The sequence below is a fragment of the Lonchura striata genome, chromosome 8 (genome assembly GCF_050655825.1).
Source record: "Lonchura striata isolate lonStrDom1 chromosome 8, ASM5065582v1, whole genome shotgun sequence".
Taxonomy (NCBI): domain Eukaryota; kingdom Metazoa; phylum Chordata; class Aves; order Passeriformes; family Estrildidae; genus Lonchura; species Lonchura striata.
In genome coordinates this window covers 20667795-20691421 of record NC_140710.1, presented here as the reverse complement: position 1 = coordinate 20691421, position 23627 = coordinate 20667795, and the positions used below count along the sequence as shown (strand labels likewise).

At 37.7% G+C, this 23627-nt stretch overlaps 1 long non-coding RNA gene across 4 annotated transcripts in view; it reads left to right on the top strand.

The window, feature by feature from the left end:
* The window catches only part of LOC144246768 (uncharacterized), a 271425-nt gene that overhangs the window by 109878 nt on the left and 137920 nt on the right, over positions 1–23627 (top strand). For all 4 annotated transcript variants that reach the window (XR_014956907.1, XR_014956909.1, XR_014956910.1 and 1 more), the window contains 4 exons: positions 12196–12286; positions 13316–13396; positions 13728–14747; positions 21473–21587. This is a non-coding gene — a long non-coding RNA (uncharacterized LOC144246768). The remainder of the gene's footprint in view (positions 1–12195; positions 12287–13315; positions 13397–13727; positions 14748–21472; positions 21588–23627) is intronic.

Genomic DNA, 23627 nt, shown 5'->3' with positions numbered 1-23627 from the left:
CCCCAGGGCCAAATCAGCAAACCTGATTGAAAATTTGATCCAAAATACAGTGGTTAAAAAAAAAAAAAAGTCTTTTCATGGCCTTTGGTGGGCTCAATCTCAGCATGTCCCTGAAATCTAATTCTCTGGCTACTTCTGTGACTTTGCAAGTCCATGTTTCTGGAGCACTTTAGTATCAAAATACCAGCTTAGTCCTCCAGTCCTTATGTAAGAAGGCACATTTTAAATTTACAGAAATAAGAATGTAGCTGGCAATCTTTCAGGGTTTTTGTGCAAAATCAAAATAAGTTGATTATAGGCCTTATGCTACTTCTGGAAATAAGAGCAAATATTAGTTCCTCTTGGTGCTGCAGAGCCCTCTCTAGCTTTTGTTTGTGGTGAAGTGTTCAGTCTGAGATTAGTAAAGAACAGGGCAATCTACAAAGTACACAGGAGAGGAATGAGACTGGAGCCAAAGTAAGTGTTTGCAGTACTGTGTTAGAGTCCCTGCCTAATAATGAGGTGCCTTTTGGAAGTGAAGGGCGTTACCTCTCCTGAATGTAGACTTCTGTTCCTAAAATATGTCTTTTAACACCTGCAGCTGCTGATTTTGCTTTTCTGATGCTGTATGGTTAAGACAACAAACACCAGAGGATAATATTTTGGCAGGAACTACTCTGTCTGCACTTTTTCTTCCATGGAAGATGCACGAAGGTCAAAAGATTTCAAGGGAGACTTTGTGAATAAGAGACCTGCATATTCTATAGTGGAAGGTGGATACCACAGTAGCATTTTAAGAAATTGGCATTGTTTCATTTTTTTCTGTGGATCTTCTTGCAAAGCTCTTGTCTTCTTCTAGTATATGGAACTCTTTTCTGACAGAGAAAATTTTTTAACTCTAAAGCCATTTGTCCATCTGGATGAGTAGTCAAACTCTGCTCACTTAACCTCCTGCCCAGCTTTTCTCTCTCCACTCTTTCTGACTGGTCTCAGAATCTTTTCTCACTTAAGCTCCTTTGCAAATGGAGAGAAAGCTCTTCCTTGCTTTACTACCATTCTTGACAGCTTTTACTCCTGGAATCTGTGTACCCACCTCAGTCCCTTCTTTCCCTTGCTAAATGTATAGCCTCCATTAAAGCAGCATGTATCTGTAAGCAAAGGTATGATGTTTTCAATTAACAGTGAAATTTGATGTAAGTTCTAGAGCAGTAATTCCCTCTTTGATGTACTTGTTGTCTGCATTGTTTAGATCTCTGTACCAAAGAGGGATGTTGCTCCAAATCTGAACACTAAAGATAGTAGATGCATGGAAACAATGCCCTCCAGACCTTGAACTTCCCAGGAAACCTTCATTTACTTTCATCAAGGTATAGGGAAAAGGCAATTAATTTGCTTTACATCTGCACTGTCTACTGAACTGCAGTTGCTGAGTTTAATGCAGCATTTGCACTGAGCAGAGCAAATCAGTTGTGCAGCAGGTTGAGCTGCTGATCATATTAAGATAGGACAATACCCTACCTGTAAGACATGAAGCCACATCTCCAACAATGGGATAAGAATGAGAAAGAAAAAGGAAAAAAAAGTCCCTCTGTCCTTTAGGAAAATGGACCTTTTGGAGACCTTGGGAATCTATTTGCTTATTGTGCAGTAAAGCAAGAGAAGAACCCTTGTTGACTCTTTCTGAGCAATATTTCTAATTGCAACTATTACAGAATACTGAAACTTCTCTTCATGTCTTTCTTGATGGACATGAAAACATTTGAACATTTGAAATATTGCCCCTAAAACACTTCCTTGGGTTGGAAAATCTAGTAATTTTTTCTGAAATTACTAGAGTTAAAATTTCTGTTTTTGAGATATGGGCAAGTTTCTCCTACATTCTTGGTTTCCAACCAATTGGAATTTTGGAATTTTGCAATTTTGGTTTACCTTCAGCAGGTCCTCAAGATTCCAGGGAACAGACTATGACAATTGGAAAAGGGTTTAGCCTCATTTGGAGTTGTCTACCAGACTATGACTGTCTCTGTTCCCATAACAATTGCTTCAGCTCTCACTTGAAAGAAGAATTTGCAACTTAGTATTGCACATATTACAGTGTAAAATTGTCCTTTTCATGCAATCTTTGAACATTTCACTATTTTATATTATTAATTTACTTTCTTTTTCTTTAAATGTAAATAACCCCCAACAACAACATCAGATGATGGATTCTCTTCATTTATATAACCTTGACTTTACCAGGTGCATTTATCCCAGAAAGGCCTGGCAAGCCCCAGGGTTCTCATTTTTCTTGTAATCTCCTTTCATTGGCATCTAAAGTGGCATTAAGTATACAGACATTTTGACCTTGAAGTCTTCTTGATAGAACAGAAAAGCAAGACCCCTTAAATAATAAAAGAGGCAGTTCATAGTTTTATGGTTTTAAAATAAGATCCCATTTATTTTCAAATGCTGTGGTGATTTTTCAGTGTCTACATTTACTGTCCCTTTGGAGACTTACAAGTTTGTTTCTTTCATCTGCTGAAAATGCAACTAAAGTCTAGCAGATATCTTCTTTTTTAAAAAAATGCACCCCATTTTCATTTCTGGAAATGCTAGTTCTCTTTGACCATCTATATCCTTTCATTCTTCCTATTACTTTTTTTTTTTCTTTTTCTTGACAAAATGCTTTGTGTTTCATATTGTCATGCTCCATTTTGACTAAAGATCTAGCATTTTGGATATTCAGTATTAGTCCTTAACTGCTCACTGCACAGACTTCATAAATACTATATTAGATTTTTTTTTAACAAAAAGAGCCAAAATGCCCTATTTTTATTAAGAGTACAGTGATGAAAACTCATGTAATTTACTTTTGGTACAGTCTCTCATTAAGAGAAATGGAAAGCTGATTTTATAGTCTGAATTGGTACCTTGATAATATAATAGCATATGTCTCATTGACAGAACACAATAAAATACATTTCATTGATACAACACCCCAGTTTCATTTTAATAAGTAAAGAGTTCACAGTATTCCAGACAATTCATTCTGTGATCAAAGTGTTAGTAGAGATTTAAAAAACGTTGCCTGCTGGACATATTCTCCTGCATTTCTCTATGACACATAAAGCGTTTAGGACTAATTACCATTGTCACCTTTAGAAACCATGGCTTGAAAAACTGGAAAGAGAAAAAAATCAGATGCCACCATTGCAGCTGTGTGGCCATGGTGTCTCCAGGGCCAGGGAGCAGCAGAGTCTGTGTCTCTTTGTGATGGCTCCATGTCTGCCAGGAGAGTGGCTCTAGCACAGCAGGACAGAAACCTCCCTCGGAGCCCGTGGCCTCTCCAGTGGCAAGCTCAGCATCTCAGGTGCTTCTTCTGGGGAGGGCTGCAGCTTAGAAAGGACTCATTGGTTTTAAAAGGGATTGAAATTTCTGGTGGTTTTGGGCATAGCAGATTGGGAACACTGACAGGAGGATACATAAGGATGGGGTGAAGGGTTTATGGGGCTTGCAGAGTTGTATTTTAGATATTAGTAGCAATTTGGGAGCTGTTATTTTGATGTAGGAAACTTTCCTTCAGTGAACCTTCTGATGAAGGTTCTGCTCTTTGCCAGGTTACCACTGAGTGAGTTTACTAACCCTTGAAAAGTGAGGATGGCACAGCTCAGTGGCCTGTGTAAGCTTCTTGTCCCTTAAATGCCAATGTATGAGAATTTTATATTCTCCCTCTGTGCTTCTCTTTTTCATACTCAGTTGTTCATTCTTCACGTTCTCAACTTTGTTTTCATGCTATTTCTCACTGGAGTTTTTCTCTTCTCCCTCACTGATCCTTCATTTGTAGTCTCTCCTAAGCAAAATAACAATCAAGTGACATTCAATTTTGTACCAGCCTTTTGAAAACAGTGTGATTTGAATTAAAGAGCTTGAATATAGCATCTACAAATCTGTACACAGATGTGTTGTGGATAAATCAAAATTAAAATATTTGGGGAATTGTTTTTAAAATTGCAGCTTACATATGAATTTACGAGGATAGTCCTTAGCCTTCAAAAACCATTTACTGGAATTAAAATTGTGCAGTGGACTAATCCCACTAGAAGACATGCTGCAGATAGTAGATAAACATGCGGAGATTGCATGTTTACTCTGTGTTGTAAAATTATGTATAATTATATTGTTTGTCCATGCTTTTGTATTTTGTTAATTATATATAAATGTAAAGATTAATTGGATAGGAATTTGTGTACATGTAGAATTCAGTTCCACAATACCACCGTAGAAAAAATCAGTTTCTCCAAACTGTCCGCATGTTCTTCAGCAATTGACATGTGGTTAAGTCCCTCAGTTCTTTGAACAGCACACTTCTAAGCACATCCTTATGTACTCTGCTACAGATAAAAGTAGTTTATGGTCTGAGTTAAGACGTATGGGCATGATCCCTTACCAGTGAAAATTTAATTGTTGAATGTGGCATCACACAAGTGTTAATGTCTGAAAGCCTGGTCCTCATTTATACCTACAAATTCATTTAGCAATCCCTAGTAAAAAGTTTTAGGTGTATAAAGCTTAATCTACAGTGCTAGAAGATATTTTTACGATGTGCTCATGTCAAAATCTACTGCAAAAGTTTTATACAGTCAGATATCTCATCTAGTGTATCTAATAGCTCTGAATGTGTGTATGTGTTATGAATTATAGGTACAGTAATTCTGGCTTGTTTCACTTGTACAATGCTACATTTGTGAGCTGAAGGCCTGGATTGTGTGGTGCATGTAGCCAGACCGGGTACATTCTGAGAAATGCGTTATCCAGAGTCATCTTCTCTAGATGATTCTTTTGCATTAATGCTACTTTCACAGTGATGTCTTCAAAAAAATTTTGAAAGTGCCATTCAGATTATCATATGAAACAACTCATGCAATTTTATCTTCTCGCATAAGACTTAAATCTCTCTTGAAAGACATAGTTAATTTTTAATGCTTTTTCTCCGGAACCAGCCAAATTTTTAAAAGTAAAGCTGATATTAGCCCCATGAACAAATGACATCAATTGAAATGTACTTTTTTTGTTCGAGGTGATTGATGTAATTTTGTATTAAAGTGACCTTTGTTAGAAATGTTTTGACTATAATGATTTCCTGTCCTTTTTGCTCAGCAATCAGAACAGCAGAACTAGCATCACCCTGTGTCAGCTGCTCCCGTAATACTTGAAAGGGAAGCAAGCTGCACTGAATGCCTGCCTGAAGGATGGGCAGTGGCTGCAGGTGAGGGTCAGCACCAACTAGCCATGGAAATGTAAAATACTAACCTGAGAGGTTAGCAAGAAACCAGACCTGGGCCTAACACCACTAAAAGTCAAATTGCTATCTTGAATTTAATTGTTTTACCTTCTATTTCTTAGCAAGAAGTTTTGTTCTCAAGGGAATTGTGTTTGTGACATGCATGGGCTGATTTGTGCTTCTTGAGGCTGATCTTTTTGTTGGAAGTCTGGCACCTAGAAAACGTGTGATTTATGCTTGTGAATGATACCTATTATATAGTTATAGAAACATACCTGCATCTGTAAAACTGATTGATAGTTCCTTATATGAAACCATCTTATTATGAGTGACTAGAAGTGCTGAGGATGGCAGTGATCTTTTGCAGATTCTCTGGATGAATGTTTAAAGATATTTTCATTTAACAGGAAGAAGTACAGTTAAATTTTTCTGTGTGAAATTCATTCTAAAAAGCATGAGTCAAAACTTTACACTGTTCAGGAAAACAGTTACAAAAAAAGTAACATCCATTCCCACTTCAAAGGAAAAATTAAGAATAATCCTAAAACTAAGGTGCAATAGGTGCTTGGATTGGATGCCCCATGCGACCCACTGATTATAAAATGTGTGGGCAGTACTGCAGGCCTATTTTAATTTGAACCCTACTAAATATCTGTACAGACAGAACACTGAGCAAGACAAACTCACAATGGCAGATGTTGTTTTTTCCCTTCTTTATTTTCTTACTTTTCCTGTAGAGAAGAAAATAATATTTAACATGTAGACCCCTGTTTATCATCTCCTGTTTGTAGGAAGAGATGTATCAATATTAGTGCCATGCTATTCTTTCAACTGTGAAGTAAACTTTTTCATAACAACTCTGTGATCCGAATATTTTAGTAAATAATTCAGAAATACAGAATATAATAGAATTAAAAGGAACTGTTTAAAAATAAGGTTGTAATTACAACCTACCAGGATTCATTTCATAGAGCATATGGCTTCTCTAATTAAGAGGAAGGCTGTTATTTTTTTTATCTTTTAAGCTGCATATAATACTCTAAGTTCTATTCATGTGCTGCCAAACTTGTCAAATGAGCCTGCTTTTGCAGCTAAATTTTTGCTCTTGTTCAACCCTCTCTTATCAAAGGCTGAAGTTAAAAAAAAGCACACAACATAGAATAATATTGAGCTTTGAATCTAATGCTGGATTTTCTTTTAATATTCTTCCCCTATTCTAACTACTATCCTGAAGTTCATTGGTCCCATCTACTTGAAAGTGTTCACCTGATGTTCATCTTTATTTAAGATTCTGTCTCCTATTTTTTAGGTTGATAGGATGATGAATTTTTACATGATTATTGCCATGTCAGCTATTCTGAACATAATTTGAATTATGATATTAAGGATGGTCTTGGCTGTTGCAGTAAAGTATAGGACATACTTTGAATGGTTTAGAAAGCAACATTTTTTCTTCTCTTTTGTCTACTTAGTAAGAAAAATCCCAAGAGTTTAAGTAGATTAACAATCTAGGAACAATATTTAAAGAGAAAACTAGGCCAGAGTTTACTCCAGAATTTTTCCTTGCTTTGCTAAGTAAATCTACTAGAAGCTCCAAAGCTGACAGGTGTTAATCTCTGTGCATACTTGGTGGCCACATTGCATTTTGGTTTGTTGTCTGTTCAGAATGGAAAAGGATTAAAGAAGCATTTTTGTCACATGCATCTGTGATTTTAGTGCTGAATTCAGTCTTGGTGGGTCATAGAGCAGAAGGGACATTCCGTTCAGGGTTTTAGGAAAAATGTCTCTGCTGGATACACACCTCTATGTTTCTGCTCTTCAGTGCAGTGTGTCTGGGGGTTGCACACTGCCCAGCAACCCAGCTGCAGGCAGGGCCCTGAAAGAGAAAGGTCCCAAAATGCCTCGGCTTGGAGATCTGCAGTGTTTCTTAAAGCTGATCCTATGACAACTTGAGCAGCTGCTGCTGATGATCTTGTGAGGCTTTTCACTGTTTGAATAAGTTCTGGAACATATAGACAGAGTGAACATCTAGGAGAGTGTTGGTACCTCTGGGAATTGAGGTTAGATGCTACCCAGGAAGCAGTGAGTTTATAAGCTAATAAGTTTTGCTTCATCTGCCTCCAGCCTGCTACCCTTCCATTAAATAGCTCTCAGCGTACAAGCCATCCTCTGTTTTCAGTGGGGTTACTCCACTTCACACAGGAGAGTGATGGGATCAGCATCTGAATTGCCCACCACCTGGTTGTTATGACATTAGTGCTTATTGCCTTGGGTTTACCCACAACTTCCAGTTATAAAAAAACCCTAAACCAAACCAAAAACCCCAAGCAAATAAAAATACCCTCCTCAGAAAAGCAGAAAAGTAATGGAAATTGCAGATTATTGATGTCTTTCTCATATTATGTTTGACTTTTTTGTAATGCAAGCCTACCCACACTACTCTTATATTTATGAATTTGCATGCTAGGCAGTCATGTAATGATTTTTTTTGGTAACAGCTAGTCCAGCCCATTCTCTTTGTATTTATTTTGTACACTGTCTTATCAATAAATCATTCAAATGATCTTAGTCATCTACTGCAACGTGAAGAAGCTATTCTTTGTTTCTGTCAAATCTGCTTCTGAAGTTATCTGTTCACAGGTACATGAATATTTATACAGATGACATTTTCAAGGCATTTTTGGCCCTAGATTCCTAATGGAGAATAATATTCCTGTTTAAATGAGTTTTTATTGTTTTCTTTTAATTTTCTATGAAACATTATCACTGCACGTAAACTAATGCTTTGCTCACTCTTTTTGATCTCTAATAATGTAATCTTATGCAAAAATTATAAGTGAGCTATAAACACTGGTGAATTATAATTAAAAGCAGATTTAATAAGGTGCTCTTAGCTGCTAATTGCCTTCTTGAATTGAAATATTAAGGTTCATGCAAGATGTTTTTAAGGAAAGTCATGTTAGGTATGAATTTTGTGACTATATTCTTTAATGATGTCAGTAAAAGGAAGAAGGCGTTGAGCTGTATTCTTAACACTGATGCTGCCAATGCCTACAGTTCAAGTTTCACCCAATTCTTGCATTGTACATGGAGAAAAATATAATGGATTTTGCATTAAAGTTCTGGGTCTGACCACATTCCTTTTTTGCCACCTCAGGTTCTCACTGGGAAAGGTTGTAACAAACATTGCACTAGGATCTGTTGAAGTGCATCATACTTGACCAGTTTTTTGTAAAATGTGCAGGGGTCTCTGCACAGGAATGGAACTTTGGAAGTTACAACGTATTTCCCAATAAATGTTTTTTTCAAAGGAAACCTTTAACAAGGTGCTGCTGGGATGTTATCCATTCTCTGCAGCATCCTTAAACTCCATGCTCAGGGTCATCTTCAAAAGCTGAATTTGTGAGTAAGCATGAAACAGATTTGTCAAGCTGCTGTCCACAAAGTACTCAACAACCTGCATGGTGAAAGGTGGAGGAAAAAACCAGATGCTTATAGCTTGAACACTTACATTTCAACTATCAATTTGTTTAAAAGGGGATTATGTTGTTTAAATAAAATAACATAAAATTAATATGAGACTCGGGAGCTGTCCCACTTGATCATTAGACTATAGTATTTTGTACTATATATACTAGATATATATCTGTATCTATATATATATGTATCTTGGCAAAATACCTACGAATAATCCAGTGGCTGAAATTGATGGGTCCCTTGTGTCACAGGGCCTGTTGTGTGAACTCCCTGAAAGGAGCCTTTGTTTCCATAGGCAACAGAGCTGCTGTGGCACTATGGATCAAACACATCCGGATTTACTTTTATGCCTCTGAGGTAAACAGTTGCCTGCTGCACTACATAAATACTGAAAGAAAAACTCTCTTTCAGTAAAAGACCTGACCAGCAGGAGTGGCAGGCTGCTGAGGGGAGCTCAGTGCAGGCAGCTCATGGGAGAGCAACACATGCACTGCCTTTTTTGCCTTTTCTGTCATTTAGTGCTCTTTCTTGTTGTGTATTTCACAGCTTAAAGACTAATAAAAAAAAAGTCTTTAATGTGATCATTTTTCCTTTCTCCACATCCAGGAAGAATATATTTTGGTTGTCTTGTCACAGTGAGGATGGAGATAAAATAATCAAATGTTTCTTCTTTGGACTATTTGAATTATAGAATTAACTGTACCTTCTGATCTCAGCCAGCCCAAACTGTTTGATACAGCTAAATGGAGAGTTTCAAAAGACAATGCAAATCTACCTGGGTTTTGAAAGCATACCATTCCATTTTTACCGGAGTGAATAAAATTAAAGCAATATATTATAGAAGGTAGCATAGGAAAAATGACCTTTACATAAAAAAAATGAGATGTCTTTTGATTGTTGTACAAGAAAAATTAACTACAAAGATCAAAGACAAATGTAAGCTACTGATTAGTTATGTCTGGGTTTGCTGAGTTTGCTTATTCATCTGATTTAAGTTATGCCATTCCATGCAATCTATGTTTATTTTATTTTGCATTTCCTATTTGTCTTGCTAATGGTTTTATTCTCTAAAAGGTAGGTTTCCAGAGGTGCAAGCCACAGAGACCTGGTATACTCTGCTGATTCAGTACAAGTAGGGGAGTGGAATCTAATCCTGAGTTAAGTACACAAAGCTTTACAGATGTTGCAGTGAGAATTTTTGGATTGATTTTAATGGTATCCACTGTCACATTTCTGAAACCACTGTTACCCTGCAAATAATCAAACCCATTGAGGTTCTGTCTCTGTGACAGTAGATTGAGACTCTTAAAATATATTTGTTCTGCTGCTAAAAATGCTCTTAGTGCTTACTTATGCATCTTAATGAAAAGTAAATCCTCACTCTGTAAGCAGAAGTTTGTGAGTGTTCAGGGCATGGAAACTCTGCTGCCAGAGCCCTGCCTCCCTCTTACAGGACAGATTTGTTCAGGGACCAACTCGTGGCCCCGCAGAGATGGCACTGTGGCATCTCAGGTCCCCTGTGCTGAACCAGGCTCCCCCCTGCTCACCACGGGAGCCCCAGCCTGTCCCTTCCTGACCTTCCAGGGGACTCCTCCGGGATTCTGCTTCTGCTGGAGTAACTTCAGAACGGGGCGATGGGACGTGCCTTTCGCACCGTGACTTACTCTGTCATAAGAGGTCAAGTGCCGAATATTCTTCTCCCAGCTGCTCTTGTCATAGAAATACTCCTTGAATTTACATAAATGCTCTGTTTATTTGTTCTGATTAAGGCTACTAAATAAATTAATTATTGAGAGAAAAGCTAAAAATGTCATTATAAGGTAGAAATATGTAATAAATCGCAAAGTGAATATAATCCCAAAATGATGAGCGCAGTCTGCATGGCAATGCGTATTTTTTTGAGTTCTGTGTCTTAGGTCTCTACATCCTTTTTTGGTTAACATGAAAGCTTTTCAAGGTCAGCAGTGCCATACAGGTAATGATGAGCCTGGGGAGGTCTTATGTTAAATGTGTCCTCAGTGCTCAGGTTAATCTTTTCATTTGTGATTATTTTCCCCCTGTAAGTAGATACATGGAAAGACATTGCCTGTGTCATAAAAGTAATTTTTATGTCTTTAAATATTATGGTGGTATATTTTTCAAATAAGAGGTTAATTTAAGCATTAAAACTATGACATTCATTAACAATCCCCTAACTTCAAGCACTTTATTTAGAAAAATGTAAACTCTGGGTACTGCAAGGCTGTATAGATGTAAAAAAAAAGTGAAGGGATAAATAAAAATAGGGCAGCTTATCTGCACTTTTACATTTAATCCAAAATTGCATGTTATTTTATCTGACCCAAATAGGTGGAAACAATAAGTTAGTGGGTTGAACAGATTACCAGTGTCTTGAAAGTGGAGCTCAGTTTAGGTACTGCTGGGCTGAGCCTGTAGTCCTTATCTGATCTTGTGAGCTCTGCCAGCTACCTTCACTTTCCATTTCTTTAGTGAGGTGTTGACTTTCATTAGCATGAGTAGCATTTTGTGTTATTTTGTGAAGATTTGCAATGGTCATTGCTTACCAATGCACTTTCAGCTACTAGGAAATCATGTGGTGTTTTTCTTTTCTCTCAGACTCTTGAGTCTTAAACAGCAATCCAACTTGTTTCTTAGGATTTCTTATTATAAGGATCTAGCTATCATATATTTCCCTGAAACTGAACACAAAAAGATAAAATAATTTATTGGAAAATACTTCTGCCCTGTTTTTTACAGCAATAATATTTTTGCATTTGTTTGTGTATGACTGTCTAAATGCCTTGTCTAATAACTTTCAAAGCCACTGACCAGTGTCTAGCAAACTTGACAGGAGGGAAGTAGTCTCAAGGATAATTGAGTTCCCAGCAGCTTTGGAAAAATAGACCCCATAAGCACTTTGACTGAAGGAAAGACAGCAGAGAAAACTTACGTTTTGTGAGAGGTTATAAATTCCCATACCAGAAGAAAAGCTCAAATTGGAGCTTAAATAATGAGATACTAATCCACAGAAAACCAAACTACATTTATTTCAGGCTTCATTGTTTCACTTTTGTTTTTAATAACATCTTATGGGATTTAGAGATCAAAAAAATTTTAATCTTTTGTATTTGTCATTATTTGCACTGTTTATTTAGTTTTCACTGTCAAAACTTATTGAAAAGAGATTATTTTTCTCTTTTTGCATTTTGCCAACATAAAATGAAGCATCAGTTTATGGGAGGTGCAAATGGTTGTGTTTACTGATTAATTACTAATTGCTATCTGTTTTGTGCTTTAACTACATTATTCCATGTTTTAGTCTTTTTTTAATGCAATAACTATGTCATAATATTTCTTTGAAAATTGAATTTAAATATCTGCAACTAGTGAGCTGTGGAAGGTTCTCCCCTTGTTGCCTCTGGGTCTTTGAATTAGACCTGAAGAAATAATTCTGAACTGTTGTTTGTTTGCTACAGGCATCTTGCTTCCCTTAAATATGTGATGGGATTTGACATCAGTGCTGTTTCTCCCTGCTGATATTGTGATTAAACTCCCAGATTTGAGCAGGTATTTGAACACACAAAACAAATCCTTCACTTTTTCCAGTCTTCCCCAACCAAAGGCCATTTTCATGCCCACTTCCCTGCAACACCTTTCCTATGCTGAGGAAGGAAGGACCCTGGAAAGAAGACATGGGAACCTGTGGCAATATGCATTTTCTGTGACTGCACACTTTTCTGCAAAATTACCAGCCTATGCTCTTTTTTTCCAAAATTTCCCCCACAGGTTGGTTCCTTTCAAGGAGGTAAGGGGGACTGTTAATTTTTGCTTTCTCCTGTATTTATTCTGGCAGGATGAGTTATGAAAAAGTGATCACTCTGTCAGTAGTGTGCATACTAGCAGTATCATTGTAGATGGAGACTGTGCTCTCTGAACAGTGCTGATAATTGTGCTAAAAAATTAAATCAGATAAATTATCCTGAAAGGTTATAGTGTAACTATATATTTCAAGCAGTTTTTAAAAAACATTTTGAACTTGGCACAAGCATTTGTTCAAAATGAGTAGGAACTGAGAGCAAACAAGCAAAGACTTTAGGGTCTTGGAGTAACTTGCATGTCTATCATCTAAATGACTGTCATGTCACACATCTGCTTTGTGATATGTCACTGCTTTTCTATAACATGCCACATCCTAAGCAGTGTGCCTAATGACAGCATGTCACTCACCTCGCTGTCATGCACAGTCTTGTAGTACTGAAACCTGCTCAGGCAATGGATAAAAAAAATTGAAATTTGCTCCATTTTTCCACAGAGAGTACTGAAAGAGTTGGGAGAAAACTGTATTAATAGAAAAATGAGAATAAACTCCCACTTATTGATTGCTTTCTGTTATCAGTTAATTCTAGTCCAGTAAGCACACATTTTGCACCTATTTGGTACAATATTCTACCTATTGTCCTTTGAAAAGAAGCTGCCTATATTGGAGGCATTCAGGAGCTGGGCATTTTATAAATGTAAGTCAGGGTTCTGACAGATTATCTCTGACAGATTTAGATGCAGTGATAGAATGCTCACACTTTACACCTTGCTTCTCAGCTGGAAGTAACCACATGAAGAGCAAAGGCACCAGATTGGATGTGTGATGTAGCTCACAGGACAGCTGAAACTGCTTATGAAGTAAGCACTCCCAAACTGGCAATAAGCATCCCATTTTGTAGTACTGGAATGGAGATGGGTGGAGGGAATGCTGTAAATCACAACCTGAGGGAAATGTAGGTTTTCTGCTTAATGTGCCAGGGGATCTGATGGAGGATGTGGGAAAGGCAAGATACTCAGAACCTTTTGGCCTCAGTCTTTCCTGATTAGGCCAGCCTTCAGGAATGCTGAGTCAGCCACTGCTTTACCCCCTTAGTGAAGTGGGCAGTGAGTGAAAGTGCCTCCTGTGAAGCTTTGCAATTGATAAAAGACCAGAAGGAGTCTTGGATACACCAGGTACTGTCATTCAGAGGGACCTGGAGAGAAGCTCACAGAAGTGGCATGAAGTCCAGCAAAGCAGAGCAAAGTGCTGCACCTGGGTAGCAGTAATCCCGTGTGCCAGTAGCTGCTGGGGGGCAGCCACCTGAAAAGAAGCTCTGCAGTGGAACACCTTGATGTCCTGGTGAATGAGAACATTGCCACCAGACCCAGGGACATGAACTTTGCTCTCAAATCAGCAGTGGTGAAAGATATTTGGTTGCTGTGTCCAATTCTGTGCTCCACAGGACAAGAGGTATGACAAGAGGAAATGGGCAGAATGGAAATATGGGACATTCCAGTTAAATGTAGGGAAAAATGTTTTACAGCAGAAATAATGAAACACGGGAGCACATTTTCAACAGAGCTTGTGACGTCTCTTTCCTTAGAGATAGCCTGGGACCTGGCTCTGAGCAACTTGCCATGGCTAGCTCTGCTCTGACCAAAGGGTTGGACCAGACAATCTCCTCCAGAGGTGCCTGGTGCAGCCCGTCTGTGATTCTAAAGCTCACACATCAGACTCCCCAGTCTCTAGACCTGAAGACAATTTTGCTTTAAAATTTGCTCTCCGAGTTCCTTTACTTTTGTTTGATTGTCAAGAGAATACAACATGCAAAGTACACTACAGGGCTATGTTTGCTGAAAACTTGTACAACCTCGGGCTAATAAGGGTAACAAAACTAGACAGTGGTGCAAATTACAAGCTGGCAGTTTTACAAGGTGTCTACTGGAAAGAAATTCTTTATAGGTGTTTCTTGAACATTTTCTTGGAATTCTGTGAGGTAAGTTTCCTTTCTTTTTATGCCTTTAGACAGATGTACAAACTGCTTTGAAACCAACCATACTGGAATTAATACTTTCTTCAAGCCATTACAACTTGACTTTTTTTTTGGGCATTTTTCTCATAGAGACCTCTTTAGGAGATTTAACTTTGAAGCCTTTGTCCCTTTGAATGTTATTGTCTTCAGCAGCAATTTGTAACTCCCAGCATCCCCTTTCTACTGCGAATATGAATGTAAGTCTCTACATTATTCATTCTTTCTAAAGTGAGAAGGGAGAGTTGTAAACTGCTGAATTACAACCTGCAGTTGCCAAGAGGCAGGAACAACTTAAGAGCAATTTAATTGTAGATGTTTTCCTCCTTTCCCTTTTAACTCTTTCCTCAGGGAAGGATAAACAGTACAGGCAGTTGAATAGTAAAGGAGCTGTTCAGAAGATAGAGAAGGTCAGAATGAACTTTGCAGCTAGTAAAACAAAATACAGCCAGAGTATCAGGCCATCTTTAGAAGGTCAGGGATTTGAAATTATTTCATTGAGTTACTCTCTTCAAGCTTGCCAGTGTGATCGACTTTACTCCCAAAAAAAAAAAAAAAAATTCAGTTTAACGTTGGGAAGGAGTTAATACAGTTGCATAATTATTAGTGGGTGAGATTCCATCAATGCTCTATGCTACCCCAGCCAGCTCAAGACAGAATTTTATGAAGAAAGCACATCTAAGGTAAAGGGAAAATGAAGCTGCCAGGGGGTCATTATATAATCAAAGTGTATGGTCTCAGGGCAGTTGGGATGTCATAGTTACACTTTTAGTGATGTTTATGCTTGTCTGAGAATGTCATCATGGAAAGTAAATGCTATTCTGGAACAGCCTAAAGAGAATGCTGAATTGGTGCTCCTTCTCTTAGGTGCTTTTTTTTATATAATCCATTGTTTATGACCATGGGAACTTCTTGTGTGGTCCCTCACCATTGTTTCCACAGTAATAATGTGGATGTAACCTGCCTCCTAACAGTGAACCTCTACAAGATGTCATCTCAAAAAATTGTGTCATCTGGAGAACCTTAGGCAGATTACACCCACAGTCAATAACAACACTGCAATCCTGAACTGCACATGCTGCAAACTGCAGTGCCTGACAGCAGGGTGAGCTGTTCCTGTGGACTAAAAGTATTCTACTATTTATTTAGAGTGAGGAGTGGTTGAAAGGGACTTAGAGAAACACTTATTTTACCATCTTCCATAAGCTTAATGTTAAAAGCAGTACAAAACTGCAACCTTTTTACCTGGGTATCCACTACTAGAGGGGGACAAGCCTTGAAGCCAAGAGCTTTTGTGAAAGGCATGAATAATATTAATCCTATTACCATGGTTGAAATAGAAGTGGGCATATTCTTCTGTTGTTGGCTTTGTGAGAATGCCTTATTTTCTACTACCAGCTTGAGCAGTATGTACTGCCAGCTAAAGGTGACCCTTTCTTTGTGCACTTGTTCCATGCCATATCTGTGAGGTGTACAGACATTTTGCATGACATTGCATGCTGTAGTTTAGCAATTCCTTAATGCGGCTGAAAGGAGGATGTTTGTAGGCACCTGCAAAAAGAGTTTTCTTAGGTTCTCTGCCTGAAGTGGAAAGTCTGCAAACCTGCCAATATATTAATTTACTATATAAGGTGTCTGCCATTTTTAGATCATCTGGTTATACCTCTGGTCCTCAGAGTCTGGTAACAAAAATCAAAATATGCACAAAAGTATTTAAAAATTGTTTTTTTCTCTTCCTTTTTGTCTAATTTAATTGGATTCTCATATACCATTCTGTGAACTACAGAAAGGAGGAAGACAAAAAAAAATGGCTCTTTTTTAAAAATCCCTCTCCTTTTGATGACAAGTCAAATATGGGGCCATTTGTTTTGTCTGAACTCCAAGGCAGTGTTAGCCTTGAGCTTGTTTCCTCTAGAGAAGAGAGATTATGTAACAGCACTAAATGATGTTAGTCTGGATAAATAAATAAACCTGGCTCACTCCTTGAAGGTAGGTAGGGACAAATATATAACAATAGCAGGTAAGGGAGACTTCTATGACTGGCTGAAATTTACTTGTGGAGCCACACACTGCTGGTACACTTTAGCTGCCTTCTCCTTTCCTTAAGAAAGAATCCTCAGAAAGGCTGGATGTTTGCAGCCATTTGGTCAAAAGCTGGAATTTTCAATATGCTCTACTATAATCAACTCTGCAGTGCTCAGTGACACAAGTCCTTGTGGCCCTTACAAATTTAACAAGTTTTCTGAGGAGACTTGTCTAACTACCTGAGTCTTATGAGATTTTTCACCACCTTTATCCCCTCTTTATGTGTCTTCCCAGCTCTTCCCACCCCATTGTTCTGTGGTTCCATGTGTAGCTGAGTCAATATAACTGATGTACAACCTCTGGGGAATTTATTCTCAGTCTGTACTGAATCAAGGCCATGTAAGACTTAGAAACAAACTGTTGTTAACCACTTTAAATAATAAAATCCTGTGGTGTTCCATGGCCATTTACTGAAGACAGTCTCCATCTTAAAGAATTTTATAACTTCTAATCATATTACTATAGAAACATGTCATTTTACTTTAATAGACCATTCAGGGAGAAGAAATACTTTTCTTTTGAGTTCACATTTTCATTCTGCAGTAACCTCAAACATAAAAATTTACTTTAATTTCTTTGTATTCCTATGACTTTAAATTTTTTCTGCAGTGCCCAGAATATTCTGGTTTTTAGGATGGATCCTTACTCCTTCTGATATGGCATTCTTGACACTTATGGGGTAAAAAGAGCATTATGTGTGTAAATTCTTTCTTCCAAGTCTTTCTGTATGATTTATGTTCCTTCTTTTACTAGTTCAAGTGAGCAGTTTTCTTAGGGTGTGTGCAGGGACCCTGCATGAGCACATCACCCCCTACAAGACAGATTGCAGCTGGGACATATTACAGCAACAAGTATGTTGTTGGGGCTAAACAAATTACCTCCAAAATCTACATCTTGAGTTTCCAAAATTACATATTTAGGTGACTGAACATTTATTTACCATATGGACTGTCTTTTTAAAGTACCAGCTCTATTTTAAAACAAGCATAATCTTAATCTGAAACATCCATATCAGAATTTTCTGATCCCTCTTTTCCTACATCACTTTCATTCTGGGATATAAATAAATGAAGTCTGAAGGAAAAGCACTTCCTATTGATGGCTAAGAGTATATGCTATTGTTTGGGAAAGAATATTATTGCCCTATTTTTTTTCTGAAATGGTATCACACTTTACTTCACATCCCCTTGTACTTGGTTTATTTCTCTTTAGAGCAGTTCTCCCTATCCTGAGGGATTTGAGTAGCCTAACTTGCCTTTCTTTTTATTTCTTTTAATGTCCCTGTTTCATGTCTGCATAAGAAAGAGAGAAAAAAAGCTCTCAAAAACTTTTTCTAGATTAACAGCATTTAAAATACTTAAGTAGTATTTCAAACCCAAGTGCTATCAGCCAGGACTACAAGAGGAGGGAGATGAGGACTGGATCTGCCTCCATGAGCCCTATTCAGCTGGGAAGAAGGTTACTTGCAAGCATTTTTCTCAAGTGCTAAGTAGAAGACAAAAATTATTTTGAAGAGGAGAGCTGCATGGTAATAACCTACAGTTTTATGGAATAATGGATGAAGAAATACATGTATGCAACTGAAATAATTTGTCTCGCAATGTGACAGAATACAGCTTCAAGTCCTTTACTGTTACTATGGGCAGGACTGTGACCTTTACTTGTAATACATACACAGGTTTGATCAGGGTTATTTGGGTTGATGAGCAAGCAAGAAAGAAGAGCCACAGTTGTCTTTCAGATTTTGGGAGTGGATAAGGCTCAAATTCTATTTATAGCTATTTTTACACTAATCCCTGAAATCAGTGGTGCAAGATCAGCTAGTAAGCTTGTGCTCATTTGCAAATACTTCAATATTAAAAGTTCTAAAGTATAGCAAGCATTCTACAATACATGCTTTATAACTATTTTTTCATCTGGCCCCTCTTGGGCTATTAAAATTCACTTAACTTTGAAATTCTTGAGTAAACACAATTTTTCAGATTGCTTGAGTCTCTATTTTTTGATAATACTCTTCTGTGATCCTTCTTTTCAGCTAGACACACTAGGCAGATCTTTGTGGTGAATTTGTAGCACATATAATACCAAAATCAAAAACATGTGAGTAGCAAAATACACTCCTCTGACTCAGCCTATGAAAATATTAGAATTAATTGCTCACAAGCAGTCTTTTCATAATCATCCTCAGTGATGCTAAATTGTGAAGCTGAAATTCTGATTAAGGTGACCAAAATAATTTAGGAGGGCTTTTGTGTAATGACTGCATCTTAAACCTGCAGGGAACTAAATATGGAGAGCTATTAATCTATCAGATATTTTAAGATAAATATGTGTATAAATGTATACACATATTTATACACATACTTAGGATTTTAGACTCATAGAATTTTAGACTCCTAAAATAAATCTAGAACATTTCTTTTGATTTACTTCTTATAACAACCAGAACTTGATCTTAAAATGAAGAAATATTCCAGGAAATAGTTCTCCTCCCTTAACTTCTGTTTTTCTAGGTAAAACATTGTTATTTGTGGTGTTTATATAATTATATTCCAGTGTAATTCAAGTATGTAATGACATTTCTTAAATGAAAGCATTTAAATAACTCAGGAAATTGTTCTACTGTTCTGTTTCCTGACTTAAAACCCATTTTGTCATTTTAGTTTTATTGTTCAATCTGTCTGAGCTCATTTAGGTACATTCTACCCTATACAGAATAAAATGAAGTATTTACTAGCTGGTCATCTCATATATGCTTATATACAAATATGCATGTTATATTAAAAAGCATTCATCTATATCTATATATCATCATACAGGTACTATTTTCACCCTTTTACTCCATTTTAGTTAACAAAAAAAACCCAGAAATCTCACATAACATTAGAATGCAACTAGACTATAATAAAGAAGAGTAATCTTAAATGATGGAGTATCAAATAATAAATCTATTGGTTACCGAATAATTTTTTAAAAAAATAAATCACTTTAATTTTTCATGTAGTACCAATCAATTATAAGAAATATAGAGTTTTTCTTTGTATTTGGCAATACAGCAAAACCATTTTCTTGCATGTATAGCCCAAAAGGATGCTTTGTTTTGTTCAATGAAATAGAATAATTTGGTACAGAGGTGGTATTTTTCAGCAAAGAAGGGGAAAATTTACCAGGCTTGCAGGAGAACTGAGTCTTCTTTTTACCCTAAAGACCCTTCCATGAGACAAGTGATAGGTTAACCTGTCTCATTTTTATCCAGAGCTTTTTTAATTTAGTGGATAAGATTAAAGAGCAAGCTGAATACCACAGGTGTAGCTTGGGTTTTTAATCTGCTTGACTCAAGTTAATCTAGTTCCTGAATGGGGCTACTAATAATATAGTTCCCAAAGTAAAATAGGAAACCTAAGCATTGCAATGCTTTTATTCAGCTTTGAATAAATCAGAGGAGCATAAAATATACTGAAACAGATTAAATTTGATTCCTGCAGGAATCAAAGTTTTAGAAGTTGTAGTAAAGATGGAGAGAAACTCAATAGTGATCAAACTCTGCCCAGGGCAGATGGACTCTGCTGGGGTGTGACAGTGCCCAGAGAAGCCCCCGGGGAGCTTGGCCTTAATAAACAGCTTAGGCACAGCCATGCTCATGGCTTTATGCAAAGAGTAGACACCAGTGAGATTATGGTACTTATTTCTGTGTTATCCTGCACTGGAAAATATGTCTCCATGCTCCAGGACAAAAATGGAAGGAGAGGCAGAAAAATACCCTGAAATAATTGCTGGTGTATAAATAGTGTCTAATTCAGCACTGCAGCATAAATTCTTGGGTGTCTTTTTTTTAAAGGCGCTTTAAATTTTATATATTCCAAGCCAAATTCTTTAGCCCTTAGGTGAGCAGAACTCCTGCTGTCCATGTGAGCGGTGTGCTCAGTTAAAGAGCACAAAAGCTTCATCGTGTGTTACACTGTTAGCTTTGATATTTCTGCAAGTTTTCAGAATTTTTTTTTTGTGAGCTGAGAAGTCACAAACCCCTGTGTGTGTCACCCAGCTCCTGGCATTGGCACTGTAAAGGCAGCAGAGTGAGCCCTGCCCTACAGGAGGACCTGCAAGGGGTGCAGGCCCCAGGTGCACCCACTTTATGGATTGGGATCAGCTGCTGGCACCCTCCTGGTGGGGACTGGAGCAGGAAAGTAATGGGAGAGAAAAAAATGTTGTGTTGGTACCAACAATTGCAGGATATAGTTCAGAGCAGCAATGGGTTTTGTAAAAGCCTTTTCTTGCCAGAAAGGAATATTTAGTTCCTCCCCAGCCCCAGTTTGGTCTGGGAAGCAGCAGGGCTACAAGCATTGCCTGGGAAGAGCTCTGGGCACCCCTGGATTTGGGGGAAGGAGAGCCAGGGCAGGCTCTGTGCAGGGACTGGGGTAGAAGGGTGGCTGCATCAGCCCTGGCCACACAGGCTCCACCTGCCCCCAGAGCTAAGGGTGTGAAGTGCTGATTCTGTGAGTGCTTCCAAGATTTTCCTACGTCTTAAACGTCAGAAAGAAATGTGAACTTAATCTGTTTTTCTTCAGTGGAACATGCTGTATTTCCTAGATGTTGGCTCTAAATTTGGCAAAATAAATCCTCTGGATATGACTGTAACTGTGATGGTTCACCTAATTTTATATACCATCATTATCCTATTCAGGGAGACTGAGCATCTTGAATTTTTAGTATTTAGCTCAGCAGTCAATATATACGTGCATGTTTTAGTTAATACGCATTCATATGTATCTAAATATACAGTCCTTTTTTTTAGTCTTCAAGTTAAGAAACTAACACGTTCTTTTAACCATGTTATTTACAGAACTTCTTGAGAAAATTTCATGATCTGAACAACTGCTACAGCTTGTTGTAGCAGTGAAGGGCTAAAGCACTAACAGAAACTCGAGTACTTCTCTAATTTATTGAAGAAGATAACTGTAAGTATTTGAAAATCAATGTAAATACACATTTTAATACACATAAAAAGATGTGTATCTCATGGGGTCCTAGTTTCCCTGGGTACTTGCTTTGTCATGAGCAGTAATTACTTACAGTTTTAAAGTGCATGTGTTAATCAGTTAATGTGCTGTGCTTAAACCATCCTGCTTATTCATGTTTAGATAATTTTCATCAAATAAAGAAAACATTCTGGTCCTCTGCTTAGTAGAGTACAAGTGCAAGATGTGGAGTAGTTTTTAGTTTTCCGTAACTTAATGCTCTTTTCAATATTTAAGAAATATAAATTCTACCACTACGATGTACTTGGCAGGTATTTGTTACAACCATCTTTGGAACTAATTTCATATAGATGTATTCTCACAGACTGCAAGAAATAAGTTAAGGTGAAAACATTTCAGATTATATTTCATATAGAAGAAAATGCATACCCCCACCAGTGGAATGATGTTACCTATCAAGGCTAACCCACCTGGTACAGAAGATGTTTGTAGAAGGTTAATTTTTTTGTGATCTCTGTTCCTGTGAGGAATTCAAGCTTTAAAAAGTGCAAACAATATTGAGAACTCTTACATTATTAAAATCAGATACAATATATCTAAGAAATACCATATATGATGGGTCTGCAGGGCTTTTCTCAGAGCAGTTGTGGTCAAGAGGGCTCAGATGGCTGCCCGTATGCTCAGTTATGATGTTTTTCATTTGTGTTAATGGTTCCCAACTTAAATCTTGGCAAAAAAGCCATAGAAATTCCACTTAAGTATCTCAGTAGGTGCTTCCTAGTGAAGAAAATCTCTTCAAGAAACAATAGATACTACTACAGTTACTCATGCTTGAAAAATATTGCAGGCTGATTGTTGGAAGGCCCTAAGGGTGAAAACGGTGACTCCATCCTAGCAGCTGTGGGGAGGGAGGGAAGAATGTCTGGTGTTGTGTCCTCGTTGAAAGGTAAATTCTGCATCCCTCTGGTTAGTGGGGGAGTCAAGGAGAACCTCATCAGCTTCTGCTAAGTGTTCTCTGCCTGTCTTGCACAGGGTGGGTGGTTAGACAATACCTGACTGTCTGACAGTAGCAGATGTGATGCAAGCTTCAGATGCAAGGAAGAAGAGTTCAAGTTCCTTTTGTGTCTATAAATACAGAGCTGCTGTGAAAGTCTGAATAGAGCTTGGGTCTAATGCATGAGGACCCTTGAGGCAAGAGCTGTGATGGAAAAGGGGAGGCATGTAAAACACACACCTGGGAACAATTGCTTTCACTTGTCTATTCTAAGAATGGCTTCAAACATTTAGTAAATCTAATCCATCAGCAAAAGCCACACTGTTTGGAACAATGAGGTGAGACATATAGCTGTTGGTAGGGTAACTTTGCTCTGCTAATGGCATGTTACACCTGGCTGCAGTTACTTAACTACTTTACAAAACTTTTCAACTTACTCAACACACCTGTCAGTTCACCCAGCTGTGCAGGAGCTGTCATTAAAAACTTTCAAGCTGTCTTCAAAGTTCATCTGTGCTTTAGAGGATCACCCTTCCAAGATAAGGAATCTCTACAAAGGTTACTGTCCTGACCAAAGGGGCTTATGGACAGTTAGATACTGCCTACAGTATATTTTTCGATTTTGTTCTGAGTATCTTGGATGGAAAATTTGAAATTAAATTAATGCAGCAAGGGCTTCTCAAGTGAGACAAGGTGCAGTGGTTAGAGCTGAATCAAGGGTTGATGGTCAGCCTAAAATGGATTCATCTGAATCTGATTTCTCATCTGCTTTATATCCTATCCCACCACCCATTTTCTCTTTTATCCTTCATTCAGTATCTTACTAAACTGTTTGGTGTTTTCTTGCCAGCTCTAAGAGCTGATGGTGGCAGGCATGTACTAAAGTCTTTGTAAAAAGATTTCTAATACTGGATGTTTCCTTGGGTCAGGGAACTATAAACCTCAAACAAGCTGTGGTAAGGCTTTATTTTTGCTTTCTGTTGATCCACCTGGAACTGTCTTGCGTGTGTTCTGTGGCTGTCTCT